This window comes from Homalodisca vitripennis, chromosome 8, assembly GCF_021130785.1.
Source record: "Homalodisca vitripennis isolate AUS2020 chromosome 8, UT_GWSS_2.1, whole genome shotgun sequence".
Lineage (NCBI taxonomy): Eukaryota > Metazoa > Arthropoda > Insecta > Hemiptera > Cicadellidae > Homalodisca > Homalodisca vitripennis.
In genome coordinates, this window is record NC_060214.1 from 62,801,133 (window position 1) to 62,814,643 (window position 13,511).

Genomic DNA, 13,511 nt, shown 5'->3' on the forward strand with positions numbered 1-13,511 from the left:
CCCAGATTACCAACTATTGTCTCATTATCTCAGTCAATTTAAACGCCCTAGCCATTTCCGTAATTGCACTTGATAGAAGGTAAATAGCAATACTATAATTGATGGATATGTTGCATAGTAACAACATGTTTATATGAAATATATAGTTAGGCACACGAATGTATGCATTACTGCTCCAAAATGATAATTTATTTTCATTGTAAACAGTAATTAACGTCGGTTATGTGTATTATAATGTGTTTAATATAATACCTAGTTAAATGCATAGTAACGTAAACACTTGTCATTACATATTTGACGGCATTATACTACAAAACTATGGACAAGATTAGTTATGGAATAACCGGAAATTGTTAAACAGCATGGAGAGTAGCACTAAACTACATCCAACCACAAATAAGCCTCATTATCTTCGTTTATAAACCCAAATCACCTCTACCATCTTGTAGAATGGATGCAGCAAAAACTTTAAGGCCTTGATATCGTTCTGCTAGCCATCAATTTGCATACAAAATACTGCTCTTATATCGTATAGGCTTACATACTTTTATATATTTTTTATGCATTATATGTGTAGAATAAAACAAGGCAGTTCAGCCAGATTCAAGGTAGTGACCAATGTACAGTCATGGCTCAAACTAGTCAGTGTCCAGCGAGAGTGTCAATTTATTTATTTATAACAATTCACAAATAAGAAAATATGGCATTTTTTAAATATAATATAATATTTTTATGAACATCTACAAATATCAACCCTTACTTAGAATACAAATTTAGGAAAAGATTTGTAAATCTTTTTTCGATTTAATGATAAATTCCCACACACAAAAAATACACACAGACGGTGAAGGTGCCATAATTTATTTAATATTTCTTACTTATTTTGTCCTGCTAAATTGAATGGTGAAGTAGGATTGAGAAAATAGTAGACTGTATATATATATACAAACTGCTGGTATTTTATATTAGAGAGATTAATACCATAGGCAAATGAAAATAAAATACGTATAATTTTTACCACACTTTATTAATAATTAGCACTTATTATCTAATGATGAATGGAAAGATTTGCTGCGCATAATATTCGTGTGTTAAATTGAATTGATCTAAATATATTTATAGATTATCATGTTATTGTTACAACATTTACATGTGTACGGTTTCCCAGCACCAACCTAGTGTTATTTATATTTGATTTATTCAGACGCTCGAGGATTTCAGATTTCATTATTTGCGTTATGACAGAGTCAGGTTTAAGACGGTGCACTGATAAGAGGATGAAATAAAGGTAAAAGAATACTGTCATTAAATCAACCCTTCCTATTGTTAATCCTTTATCTTTAATACATTTCTAATTCATGTGCGTAATGTTTTTTAATAACAATAAATTTGCGCTGAAAGACATAGTTTATTAAAACTAATACCCGATAATTATGAACAAAGGAGAAGATAATATTATCCATTAGCTATAAAGGTATTCCCAGAGGAATGGAAATCTGAGTTAATTAAATAAGCCTAAGGCACTTTGACAAAGTAATTATAATTTTTTCTCATTACTGAAATTATTAAAAACCTTTAATACTATGCTTAATAATTAATAAAAGCCGTGTATTTAGCATCATTTGCCTTATAAAGAGAGAAAACATATTATCCTCTTATACCACAGAAGTTTGAGAAATAATTCAATGAATGTTGTATAATTATATAAACATGTGTTAATTTTTAGTTATTAATTCTAGTTACGTTGTAGCAAGATACTTAAGAGACGTAGAGAACGTATAACAGTTTTGAAATAGCAATGTTCTATTATCTGATTTATTTAAAGTCTTCATTAGTATTAAAAATATTTTTTAATGCGTTTATACATGGTTTCCATTAAAGTGTAAGTAAAATTTTGTCAGTTTTGAACATTAGGACATAGAATTTTAAATATTAACGATTTGATCTAGTAATATATGCATTAATATTTCTAGTTCAAATCATGGAATGTACCAATTATTAATTACTATTGAAATTATATTTTTATTATAAAAAATTAGCATAGCAATAATAGTTATAATCAATAAATCATTAATATTTAGACTTCATGACATTAGTTTTTATTACAAGGTGTAAAGTAAAAAATGAAAATTTAATTATGTAGTAATCATTGTCACCAAAAGAATTATTAGAAATTTTTAGTTTACAAAGAATCAATGCTACCATAAGGTATGTTACGTCATACATACTGGGTTTTTTAAAAATACCCCGCCCCATAAGCTTTATGGTGATTAGAGATAGACTGATATACTTTGGGGAATGCTTATATTACCCAACGAGAAGTTTTTTATGTTTGACCATTTTTGGACCCCACCCTAAATGACGTGTTTTGGGTCTAAATCAAAACCTTTAAATGTGAAATCCTAGCAAGTGATCACTCATTTTAAATTTATAATAAAAAGAAAAATAATGGCGCAAATTGGAGTTCACTAGTGTTACTCTATACAATTTGATAGCATATTAAACTTTGAATTGTCTTATAAAACCCTACAGCTTAAGTTAAATTTAAAGTTATTGCAAAGCAGATAAAACATTTATTCACTAGGTATTTTGAGAACTTACGACACTAGATCATAAAATAAATTATTACAAGAATCAACAAACATCAACAACCATAATTAACATGGCATTTATTAGGTTTTGTGTTTTCTGACTGAAGCTCATTATAGAGAAATGTGGATAGAAATAGCTGGTTTTGCCATGTGATCTCTTATCGATTAAAATTAAAATACGACACACATAATACATTGTTACATTTACGATATGAGACATTTAAAAACCTGCGTATAGTAAGAAAGATATAGCTGTCATCAGAGGACAAACAAAAGCTTTTTCAAATACGTCCTTCAAATCTAATCACTATGAAAGTTCTACCGTTTATTAGTGAGGTTACAGTAACAAGCTAACAACTCCTGTACAGTACGTAATGATGTAAGTGCAAGTTTAGAACTAGTTCAAAAGTTATAATGAACGCATTTTGTTTCTGAAATAAAAATGCGCTGAAAAGTTATATCCATGTAGTTCGCAATTTTATTGTGTAACATCTAACAGTTTACATTATAAGGAATACAATTATCCATTAAAATGTTTAATTCAATTGTAGATTTTAAAGATATTGGTCACTTCAAGAAAGTTTCATTGCTGAGAGTCATAAAACCTTGTCACTGAATGTGCTGGTAACCTTTTCTGGCTGTCGATCTTTTGTGGTAATCCCACTATATATTGAGAAGGAATAGACTCACCTTTACACCTCAGATATTGTATGAAGATTCATTTTTATTTAACCCACATGGAGTTCTATAATGGTGTATGTTCACTCCATGGAATTTCAGGATCTAACATTATTAGTGCTATCTGTCTGTAGGATATCGCTGAAATTCATGAGCAGTAAACTTGAAATATTGCTTACTATAATTTAAAAATATATTCATAAACTATACATTATTTTAACAGACTAATCTTCATGCAAAAGTTATGGTAATGAGAGCTGGTTTTGCTGTAGGGAAATATTTTTCGTGACAAACCAGAAATCAAACAATATATTGAGTATAATGTATTGTTTTTGATTTCTAAAAAACAATTTATCCTCCGAAAAAAATTTAATGGTTAACTTACAAGTTTGGTGCTGGATACAGGGTTTATTATGAAAGTAATGCTAGAACAACTGTATAAACAATACGGAAAACATTAATAGTAATATATTCCTGACACATACTGGAGGTGTAAATTAGGTGTCTGACTCCCACATCTCTCTCCATTACAGTAGGATACACTTCACCTGACAACACTGCGGGATACACCTGACAGTCTAATCCTGTTTGAGTCTGTAGCCTGATTGACCAAAGTAACTCTGTATTCAATCCTGTTTTAACTATATTTAGGTTTAAGATGTATATTGATAATTGGAAACGTCTCCAACAAAATTCTTCTTCTTATAAATACAGTACGTTATAACCTCAAAACTAACCGTACGCTGCTCATAATAAAGGGTTAGTTTTTAATTAATTAACTTTCAATTCATTGTAATATGAGTCTCAAATCTGTTATTATGATAAAAATGTTTTGAGAACGATAACTTTTGGAACGTTTTCTAACAAATGCTTTAATTTTGTACATGTTTTAAGGGCACATAACACATTTATTATTTTCTTATATTATACTTTTGTGAAATCTACTAGACGTATACGTAAATTTCACTTATAGTGTTCAAAAACACTCGATCAAGTTGCTACTGTAAGCGAAGTGGATGTTCTTGTGCACTGTTTACAACTATCCTTCCCTATATGAAGCTGATATATATTTAAGATAAGAATACGCCAGACCATAGGTCACTTTGCTAAGATTGAATACATTATTTTATGCCCGTAGCCTGTATCATTTTAGAGCGATCATCCTGAATTATTGGTATTTCTAATACGCAGTGCAATACCATAGAGGATCTGCACTATCTTGTTCGTATACGCATAAACTGATATGATAAAATATAATGAAAGTCTTAATGTTCTGTTATGAAAGCAACTTTATTACACGTGTTTCCATGTCACATGTCATAATGTCACTTAACCCCACTCAAGTTGGTTTATTTGAAGATTTTCCCCTTGTGACTTTAGTAGATCTGATTTATTTACTTTGTTGTAATTTACAACGTTTCTGGAAAACACAAATATCCTTTACTGGTAGTTATCTGGAATATATTCAAATTAGTTTCATGACGAAAACCAGGCAAAACAATGCGTATGAACAAATATTATATTATTTTAATAGAGAACATTATGTGTGTTGAAAATACCTGAAGTGTTGTCTTCAGTTATCTTGTTATCATATGCTACCACAATATTCCAGCCTTAATTTTAACTAAGGGTTAATATAAATTAATCCGGAAAATTTAACGAGAAAGCATATAAAAAATTTGGAAATCTTTTATATAAATTTTCACAGGCTCAACCATTGGGTATTTAATCAGCAGAAAATATATAGTTAATTATATCATTATTGTGATTTTAATAAAAATTTAATGATTAAACATACATTTGTTGTTCTACTACCACCTATCTAGTATCCTTTGTTTTTGAAAAAAAAAACTTTGAAGAATAATTAATATTAACAAGACATAACATTAAAAGTGTCATGTTAAATATCCTAATAAGATTTAATTCATTAGTGTAGATGATGGCTGTATAAATTTATTAATTACAAGTACAATGTTGCAATAATGAAACATCGTTGGTACATGATAAAAAAATACTATAGTATCTAAAATAAGTCTTTTGTATGTAATTAGCCGTCTAGCTCAATGATTGGAAAAAGAAACATTTGGTGTGGGCAAAATATATTAGTAAACCTGGCTTATAACAAATGCCATACAACAACCATGAAATAATTCAAATAATGAATAAATATTTAAATTATGAAGTTAATTTGTTATTTAAAGTTTTTTGATACACTTGAGTAAAAATTAGGTTTAACATACACATGTATTAGAGTTTTAAAGTTAAATTTATATTAAATGGCATACGCACAAATGCGGGTTGTTAATTAAATGAGTCAGAAGATACTATTATAGTAAATTTAAAATTAAAATCTTATTCCAGTGGACATAAAATCGGTGAAATAATTAAAGAACACCTGCACACTTTGATGAAGTAAAACATATACAAAAACATATAGTCAGTAATCGCTTTCTTTAATGTATCAAGAGCCTTTTAATAAAAGCTAAGGTTATTAATTAACTTTGCAATTTTAATCAACTTTTTCTGACTCACCAAAAGATGATGTGTACTGAATGCTTCGCCAAATATAAATCATTAAGCAACATAACTTGAAAAATAATATTATCTCCTGTTTCCAGTATGCAAGTCTTGCTTTGAAATCGTAAGAAAAGCATTGAACTTTTAAACAACGCAATTGTATTAATAATTCCTGCCAGTATCACTATTATTGAAGAGGAAAAGAGATGGCTCCTGTTCCTCTAGTATTGTATGACTGAGATATAGTGTGCCAACTATCCCTCATTATGGGATATCGACAAGAGGCAGCCCACCCTCAACCTTACCTACCCGGAATATCCTGTCACCCGGATGGAAAAAGGAAGGTTCTTTTAAGACTAAATGCAACTAGAATTTATCAGCGTCTTTCAAAATAAGAAAATAATCACGGATTTGAAATTGAGTCTCAATTTTATCAACCATTACAGTCTTGAATGCACATTAGCGAAAGCTACTATTTAGTAGAGCGTTAGAAACATTTCATTTCTGTCTGTCTATCCCCATAAATATGCGAAATACTCGTACATAAAACAAGAATGGCCTATACACATAAAATCTTGTATGAACCTACATTTCTATATGCAACAATAAGTTTGATGAAGGTGGATTTTACCCCACTGTATTTAGCCGAGCATTACCTAATATATTTTAAATTGGCCTTATTTGTAATAATTATGGCTACGAAAACAAGCAAAATGCATACATTTATAAGCACGTTCAGTACAATCATATGAGAATTTAATCATGTCATATTTTACACATGCATATTCACATATTTGTGACAACGCTTGTGTTGTGTGTATTGTTGAACACACCCTAAGTCACAGAAATTTAAGTTTTAAAACACTGGTATGAAACATAACTTAATGAAAAAATTCAATATATCATGTTGCAAAATATCGGACGACTGACTTCATCCTAATAATTTAATGAAAGGCAAGAATTTGTTTAGCTAGTTTACGTATTTAACCATAAAATTTTACTGAGCATAATTTAAGCCTATTACATAGTTGGTTAACAAAATTCACGTAACCTCTGCTGTAAAATCTCTTTTCTGTACGATATTTGCCTTTTTTCGGAATGAAATTTGGATAATTAAATAAACTAAGGCATAGACGTAAAATCTTGAATACAACCTCCGTGAAGTCTGTTACATTACACTTGAAGTGGCGTAATCCTATTTTGTTAGTTAAAGATATAATTTAAAACATGTAAAATTTAAGTATGTTATAATGCTTCTGTAGACATTGTTTAATGTTGCACAATTCGTACCACTGCAAATAAATAAATTACGGTATATTTTTTTTTTGTGAACAGTGTTTTTCTTATAAATTTACGCGTATTCATTACATTCATTTGAAATTTTCTTTTAGACCATTACTTCAATAATCCCTTTATCGTTGTTTACGTGCTGTAATGTAATTTATACAAGTTTATTACATTTCTGTAAGCATTGAAATGCAATTAAAGAGTCAAATTCTATAGACGTTTAGAAGAAAAGAGTTTTAGCAAAGGCTTTTTTTCTGAAAATAACCGAAATGTGGACTTACGTTAACTTTTAATCATAAACTAAAATTTTGAGACTGGATTTAAATTGAGGTTGATATAAAATATTTGGGAAGACTCGCTGAGACAGGAAATTAGAGAAGATAGGACATATTTGCATTAAATGTTCACTGACTCCATCATTATGCTCTGAATCTACATACAATACTTACTTCAACTAAAAATGTTCGTCGTTGCACTCATATTTTATTGGACAACTATTGCTTGCTGTGTATTTTAATTTGAATTTGGAAATGGTTAGTATACTTATTATATTTTACTGAGTTCATGCTGATACTCCATTAATATATTTTTTCTTTTGAATACATATCAACAACGATAACTCACCAGTGAATTGTTTTGTACAGTAAACTATATAATTAACGAGAATTATAACACGAATTGTAATGATCAAGTTTCCTTCAGGTTTAGTTGTTGTTGAAATCCTACCAGTGTTCCTACCATTTATGTGGGATAAAACTCAGTTCAGTCGTATGAAGGCTTAACATAAAACGTAGTAACACATGTACTCTAACCATTAGCAACATATCTAATAAAATATTGTATTCGTTGACTTCAAGTTTTGTATGAAAATTCATTTCTAAATCATCAAGAACGAGTTCAAAGTTGGTGCATGTTCATAGAATTCAGCTGGTCATCATTAAAGCCTGTCACTCATTAGGATAACACATTTACTTTTTTCCTGCCGGGGGATATAAGAATTACTTTCCTGTGTATATTATATATATATATATATATATATATATATATATATATATATATACATATGTGTGTGTGTATATGGGGTTTTTAATTGTATGTTTGTCTATATGTCTAACCACATTATATCTCAAAAATGAAAAGATTTGTAAATTTGAAATTAAGAAACCTGTCAAGCTTCTACAAAGCTACAAAAATTATTTTGTGTATTGCCAACTTTTCTCAAACTCAATATTTGATATTTGAATCAAATACATTACATATGTTAGAAAAGAGGTCTTACGTTGATTTTAAAATTTCAAAATTTTATTCTAAATCTCTTTCTATTCATCTAATCATCTTCTTTGAATCCTCTGACTTATATAAAAAATAAATACAGTTTTTACTATTATAATTTGGAGCATAATTTTATTTTCTGTTTGAAAATGAATAAAGATTCACTTTGCACAATTTTTTTTACATAATGTTAACACATGTCAGTAAAACTGAAATTGCCTCCCTTCTATTCTTTCGGAGTACTTACTATAATTTTCTAAAATTACAAGATTTTTAATTAACCATTTCAATGGGAAAAAGTATAAAATTTTAACAAAAATGTGTTTCCTGTGAATCATTTACGTTATAACAAAAATATCTCTATCATTTTTGTAGTATTAGTTTAATATTTCTTTTTAATGGAATTTAATTGTAATAATGTGTTACAAATTGTTTAAACAAAGGATATAACTGTTAAATATATTGAAACAATAAAAGAAACATTATTATATTACAGAAAAATATACCAAAATATGGCATAATTAGATATATTAAATATAAACATAAAACTGCTCTCTTACACAGCTCAAATACTAACAATTTTCTAAAATTACAAGATTTTTAATTAACCATTTCAATGGGAAAAAGTATAAAATTTTAACAAAAATGTGTTTCCTGTGAATCATTTACGTTATAACAAAAATATCTCTATCATTTTTGTAGTATTAGTTTAATATTTCTTTTTAATGGAATTTAATTGTAATAATGTGTTACAAATTGTTTAAATAAAGGATATAACTGTTAAATATATTGAAACAATAAAAGAAACATTATTATATTACAGAAAAATATACCAAAATATGGCATAATTAGATATATTAAATATAAACATAAAACTGCTCTCTTACACAGCTCAAATACTAAATTATTTTGAATAATTTACTTTAATTAGTAGCCTAGTGTTGTTTTAGATATGCCAAATTAAATGTTTATTTATCTATTAATTTTACGTAGTAATGTAAGTAATATATGGACGTTTTTCTTTATATTTCACATTGTGAATATTACTGTGAATTTGTTTCTTTTACGGGGGTAAATAATACAAGAACACTTTACCTTCATTTATATGAACATTAAGGGCATTTGCACAATCCATACAGATTAGAACATGAAAATGGATAAACTATTAATAGATCCTAAATGTTTAATTAGTGAGTTTATTGGCACAAATCACTAGAGCTTACCACTACCGAACTGGGAATCCTTTCATTAAGTACCGTACAGAAGCCGGTGGCGTGGTAGCTTCTGTAAACCAAGCTAATCAGAGGTCGGATTTTGTTGTATCCACTTGTAATATTTAAAACGTACTGGTTAGTAAAATAAAATTTTATAAAAACAACAATATATACTCAACATCATAGTAACACGTTGTAAGAAATTAAATTTTCTTGTAATTACCTAAATCAAATGGCTGTAAAGAACAGATACTTGTAACGTTTTTGTAGGGAAGAACTACCAACACAGTGTTACCAATTTCCCGTAATGATGAAATACCCTGTCCCACAAAACTGCTGTTACCTCTACCCTCAAGAAAAGACTCTATCCCGGACAATACCAAACTTCAGTAAATGTCTATGCCAATAATTTTATTTCCGACTCCTGTTGATGACATGTGGACTATAAGAGGAAATAGGTTTGAAAAGGTACAGAGTTAAAATTATTCTTAACGGATGGAATAATTTACTTTTCATATAAAATTTCCAATTTCCATTTTCCAATAAAATGACCATGACAGTTGAGGCGTTTTATTAAAGTAAATTATACATTGATATATATTTTTAGTTAGATCGTAAGTGGGTGTTTAAGTTAAATGCGCCTTATTTTGAGACACTAAGGCATTCATTTTGTCAATTCGCAAGATCTGGTGGTAGAAGCTTCACTTATCCATTCCCTACAGTTAAGGGGATTTGGAGTAATGTTCGAAATTGACGACTAACTAGTAATAAAAAATAAAAAGATAGAATATTTTTTTAATAACATTTAATCTTATATTTCCTTCTTTCGTCATGTTCATGAATATTTTGTATAAGGTAATTTATTATTAGTTAGGAAACTCTACAGCCCTAACAAGTTCAAAGATGTTAAACAGTATTTTAAAATATCGCTGGTTGTTTAAAAAATTACTTTTGGGTTCATACAAGTATTGTGTTTTTTGTTTGATAGCTATCTTTCTTAAGAAAGCAAATAGTTTTATACCTTTAGTCAAATACTCGAGCGTCGAAATGTTGCATACCTCTAAATAAATGCTATTATGTTTCAGTATTACTATTGCAATAATAAGTAATTTTAATCCTTTCACTTGTCTTCTTACCCTCATTTTTAGTTAAAAGCAGTAAGTACTTTTACAGGTAACACTGTTAAATTTATAAACTTGATGTGGATCACAGGACTCTTCGCCAGAAAACAAATTGTTGGTCCAATTCCATCAATTTCCATTATTTGAATAATCTTTAACCTGAATTTATACATACTGGTAATACTGGTGAATTTATTCACTTTTATTTCAATATATTAATCAGTATAGTATTTAAATATTTGAAGTAAAACCATGAAACTTATATGCCTTGTAACTCAAATGAAAAACTGTTCTCAGTCGTTTTCAGCATATTTTAACTGCAACACACGGAAGTATATCAGTACAAGGTCACTTAAGGAACTCCAGGAAACGTTCTAAACGGAAGTGCCAGGAGCTTCCGTTAGCTATGAAGCTTTTTAACAACCTGCAAGACGTCGTCACAATGTTCAATAGTACAGGAAGACGAGCAGTAAATCCCTCCGAGAGGGGAGAACAAACTGCAAGACACATTATATTGAAAACTCTTTATGGTTAGGTAGGGAGAGAGAATATGTATTGGTATGGTAAGCAAAGGATTTCCAAGGTCACTTGGAAATATGGTTGAGGATTGAGAACAAAGAAGGGGAATTCACTACTGACGAAAACACATAACGCGGGAGACAATGCCCACATCTTGTTGATGAATTACGAGTCATTTCGAGAGAAGGAAAGCAAGCAGTGCCTGTGCTTGGCTCATATGAGTGACTTCACTCATGATGTTAACTTTGCGAAAGGGACACTAAGCCGAGACCTCTCATTTAATGGCAGAAGGGGGTACAGTCCGATCCATTGACCTGTGGCCAATCAGAAACAAGGTGACATAGGCGATCACAGATCATGGTCAATTATTTCTTCGTAAACAGTCAGTTCATGTATCACGAACTCAACTGAATTAAACGTAAGACTACATCTAATTATATTAATTGTACGATAAAGTTATACTTTATATCATGAAAGAAACAATTAAAAATACTATGTAATGTGTACCTCTCCAAATAAACATTATTGATCTCACAAGCGTCTGGATATGTCCTACTATATAGTTGAAACTTGTATAATAATAAATAATAACGGTTATAGCAAGATAACAGGCTTTGTACGACAAAATGTTTTAGGTAATGGATAAACAGAGTTTTTCCTAATAGTTGTTAGCCAGTAGTACACCGAACCATATGTTTTGTTTAACAAGCTGAGATAAAATACAATTTCTTCCTTGTGATGCCCAGCAACAGGTCAACGGAATAAAATTCCACATCCCCAGACAGATAGAAAGAAAAAATATCCAAACTATTAATGAGTTTAATCAGCCATATCCTATGGTTGGATATTGACAATCAATCCTTAAATACTTCTTTAATGAATCTAGTAAAATATGTTATTTTAACCCTTAATAAACCAAATTATTGTTATGCGACTGCAGATAATCTTTTCCATCGTTTAGTGAAACGAAAATTCATTAACACTACGTTTCGAGATCTGCCATATAATCTCTTCTTCAGGTAAATAACTAACCTAACACATAAAATCAATCTAGGTTAAAATAAACAAATCATACCAGAGAGCTGTGAAACGTCTGAGTCAGGAATCACAATCACCATGTTGTGTGTCAACTACACTAAATCTAAAACATACACTTAATAAAAAACTAAACACAAGACTAATTATTTAAACTGAACTACACAATACAGGTAACAATACGTCTGCATTCTTTTGAGTGTCACAACGCACTGGTATGATTGGTTTGTATATTTTAACCTAGTTTGTAATTATGAATTAGGTTAGTTACTTTCCTGAAAAAGAGATCAGATTGCAGATCTCGAAACGTAGTTTTACTGATTCTTTGTCTCACTGAACGATGGTAAATATCCGGAAAGATCCCTCACAATCCTTCAATCGTCAAAATAAACTTCAAACAAAGAATGCAAATGATCATTAAGGTCTATATAGTCAGCTTATAGATTATAAAGTGTTAAAGGTGTTAACCAAAGCTGAACCAAATCATGTTGAGTCACCGCTTACGGGATTCATGCAAATTTCTATTCTGTAGGTTAGTTATTTATGGAGACATCATGTGATGAAACTAAGAAATATAAACTACATTTCCACAGCCCCTTCAGTGATAGAAATTATTATTGATAAATCAATAACTTCATTCAGTATGTTTTTGTAACTGCGCACTTTATGCGGGGTTCTTCGATTTCAATATGGTTTGAATGTAAATTACATGTTCAAAAGCTACAAAATATATCGTTAAAATAATATTATTATTTAATAGAGTTTTGTTGTACTCATTTACAGTAATATCAGTACTTATCTTTTTGTCTTCATTTCTTAAGTGCAATACCTAATACGCTTTAGTTACTCGGTAATGTAACTGTCACACGCTATGTTTGACCTTACCTTCAATCTTACAATAAACCATTTAAATACCTAAACCTTTGTTATTTTTAAAAATAAAATATCAACAATCATTTCTAAACTTACGGAATTTTTGGAACAATAAATGTATAAGGTACATCAGATAAAATATAAACTTACAATTATTGTGTAGATAAACCCTGTATTTATTTCATTACCGTTCATAATTTTTTATTGCTACTATGTTCATATACTTTGACAGATTATATTTTTTGACAGATTTATCTTGGGTCGCTTTTCATATTCATATTTATATTCCACATATTCATTCTACGTAGAAACATTGAAGTTCACTGTTAGTCTTGTAGCTAAATAGCAGTGGGCTACGTACTATGGTGAGTTAGCCTACAGGATAACAGAGATGTGAAGGGTAT